Source organism: Cynocephalus volans, chromosome 13 (genome assembly GCF_027409185.1).
Source record: "Cynocephalus volans isolate mCynVol1 chromosome 13, mCynVol1.pri, whole genome shotgun sequence".
In the NCBI taxonomy this organism is placed as follows: domain Eukaryota; kingdom Metazoa; phylum Chordata; class Mammalia; order Dermoptera; family Cynocephalidae; genus Cynocephalus; species Cynocephalus volans.
This window is the reverse complement of record NC_084472.1, coordinates 36360553-36363726: the sequence shown is the minus strand read 5'-3', so window position 1 is coordinate 36363726 and position 3174 is coordinate 36360553. Positions and strand designations below refer to the sequence as shown.

At 40.9% G+C, this 3174-nt stretch overlaps 1 pseudogene; it reads left to right on the top strand.

The window, feature by feature from the left end:
* The first annotated feature begins 466 nt into the window (after positions 1–466).
* LOC134361509 (wee1-like protein kinase 2) lies at positions 467–2058 on the top strand (annotated as a pseudogene).
* Positions 2059–3174: the final 1116 nt, after the last annotated feature.

Sequence of the window (3174 nt, the reverse complement as noted above, 5' to 3'; positions counted from 1 at the left end):
TGAATTTCTGTAAAATAGAACAACATTGGAGGAATGGCCAATTTTTTGTTTACATTTTTAATCCAGTTATTATGATGACACAGACATCCAAGCTTTATTTCAAAATTCATTGTACCCAATTATATCCAGATTGTACGTGGAACTCTCCGGTGGTCAGACAATTAAGAATGATCTATAAAAAGATGTGGATGCAAGTATGCATACAAATGTGTGCCAAAAATGTATACAATTACTCTTAAAAATTCTAAAGCTTAAACTGGTTAAGGATTGTGAATAAGTACAAAGAACTACTATACTAAAAGGGCTTTTAAAATTTCTGTTTGAGAATTCTTGTAGCTGTTGGTAGAGGGACAGGAAGGCTAGAGTTTGGAACTTGCTAGTTGAAGTTCTTTTCTCCTCCTATAGATTCACAGTGTTCTCTTACTGATAGACCTTCTTGCCTGTGTTGTAAAGATCTTTGGCTGAGATGGATGACAAAGATACTAACAAAGAACTGAGACAGAAATTAAGCTTTTCCCATTGCGAAGAACAGACTGAAAATGAAGAGCAGAAGAAAGCACAGGAGGGTGGGGAAGCCCAGAGCCAAACCCCAGAGAAGTGTGAAGCTCAGGATTCAGAGGCAAAGTTTACACTGTCCAGGACTCCCCTTGATAACATATGTGAACTTGACACATCTCAGGAAGAAGATAAAGAAAGTTCAGATCAGATTTTGAGGACTCCAGTGTCAGATCCTCTCAAACGCCCTGAGAGACCAGAACAACCAGGCAGCAGCAGCGAGCAGGTGCATGGTGACGGCCCCTCTACTCCCAAAAGCTGGCCAAGCCAACTGGTGACTTCTTCAACAGGGAAGATCCTCTCCCAAGGCTCTAAGCATTTGAGGCTCAAACCTGGTCCCCTCATGAGTGAGACCTCATCAACTCTGGTCAATATTAATCCCTTTACCCTAGAGTCCTATAGAAAATTACTCCTTCAGCCCAGTGGCAAGAGGAAAACCCGAGGCGATCTCGAGGAAGCTGGTCCAGAAGAAGGCAAGGTAGGACAGGGACTGCCTGCCAAAAGATGTGTTCTCCGAGAAACCAACATGGCTTTCCGCTATAAAAAAGAATTCTTGGAATTAGAAAAAATTGGGGTTGAGGAATTTGGTACAGTCTACAAGTGCATTAAGAGGCTGGATGGATGTGTTTATGCAATAAAGCACTCTACAAAACCTTTTGCAGCATCATCAAATGAAAATGTGGCTTTGCATGAAGTTTACGCTCATGCAGTGCTTGGGCATCACCCCCATGTGGTACGTTACTACTCTGCATGGGCAGAAGATGACTACATGATCATTCAGCATGAATAGCGCAATGGTGGGAGCTTGCAAGCTGCTATATCTGAAAACACTATGTCTTGTAATCATTTCCAAAGATACAAAGTGATTCTTCTGGAGTCCCAGAAGAGGTTGAAAATGAAGCTGACTGGTTTCTCTCTGCCAATGTGATGTATAAAATTGGTGACTTGGGCCATGTGACATTAATAAGTAAACCTAAAGCGGAAGAAGGAGATATTTGTTTCCTGGCTAATGAAATTTTGCAAGAGGATTACCAGCACCTTCCCAAAACAGACATATTTGCCTTGGGATTAACGATTGCAGTGGCTGCAGGAGCAGAGTCGTTACCCGCCAATGGTGCTGCATGGTATCACATCCGTGAGAGGAATGTTCCTGACATTCCTCAGGAGCTCTCAGGGAACTTTTACAACCTGCTCAAGAACATGATCCACCCTGATCCAAAGGAGAGACCTTCTGCAGTAGCTCTGGCCAGAAATCAAGTTCTTTGGCCCTCCGTGGGGAAAGCAGAAGAGCTCTAGCAGGAGCTAAACTTGGAGAAGTTCAAGACTGATGCATTGACAAGGGAACTGAGAAAAGCCCAGCAGGCCCAGTCCCCACAGGAAGACACCCAGAATGGTGACTCTGGGGTCTCTGGGGCCCACACAGGATCGAGAAGCACAAAATGACTGGTGGGAAGAAAGAGTGTGAAGACTTCAAGCTTTACCTTCAGGAAATCTTCCCCATAAGAAATCATTGCACACCATTTAGCTTTTCACTGTATGGCCTCTGGAAATAGATATTAACTGTCCCAACCTTTCGTTCATAAAATGAAAATGTTAACCTACTTGAATGCCCAAATATTCAAAGGCCACTCCTAATTTAGCATTTATAGCCACGATCCAAAAGGTGCTAAGGCTTCCTATTAGTGATGGTCCTAGATACAATATTTGGCAGCCATTTCTCTTCTCCATTGTTATTTTCCTAATGCCACCTATCAACAAAACGGGAAAGTATGGGCCTCTGAGATGAAAGAAAAAAAGAACGTGGCCCTTGGTTCAGCCTGAAGACCAGAAGGTTGCTTTTGCTGATTCCCCACCAAGGATCCCCAGGACTCTCACTGTACATAGAAAGGAATAAACTTTGGTTTTGAGATGAAGTAACATCTTATAAGAAAATGTGCCTGAATTTCAACAGTGCTTGCCAGGTTATATGATGCTATTTCTAAAAATTCCCAGGTCGTTTGAGCAAGTGTTTTTCCTATTGTATTTTCTAGATGGTGGTAATCCCTTTCTCCGATATTGTATTTATTAAGTAAATGGCTTCACTATTATGTGAGGTGGGTAGAAATAAGACTATATATAACCTGGACATTTCTGGGATGGTTATTAACTTGTGGCATAAAAACACTGGAGGTAGAGGGTTCCAGGAAAATTTGATGTGGCCGTTCTCTCTCAATCTATTTGTCCTGACCCTCTTGTGGCTGTTGTGATTGGTTTGATATAAGGATATCATCAGTTTCTCTTGATTTTATCAGAATATGGCTTTGTCTCCTATTATTTTATCATATTTTATCCAACACCTTTTTCTGTACACATTTTTAAAGGAATAGAATATTTGTAAATAAAGGTTTCTATCTTGTCCAAAGCCCCCCAAAATAAATAAATAAATAAATAAATAAAATTTCTGTTTGAATGGAAGGAACAGGGTCATATAGAATTACCAATGATAAAGGGAAAGCAGAACTATTTCTCCATCACACATTTTACTTTGATGTGTCATTTATGTTCTGTGAATTCAAATTACTTCACTCACAATAATTATCCATGTTTCAGTGGACCAACCTGTCCTCTTAACAAAGGATC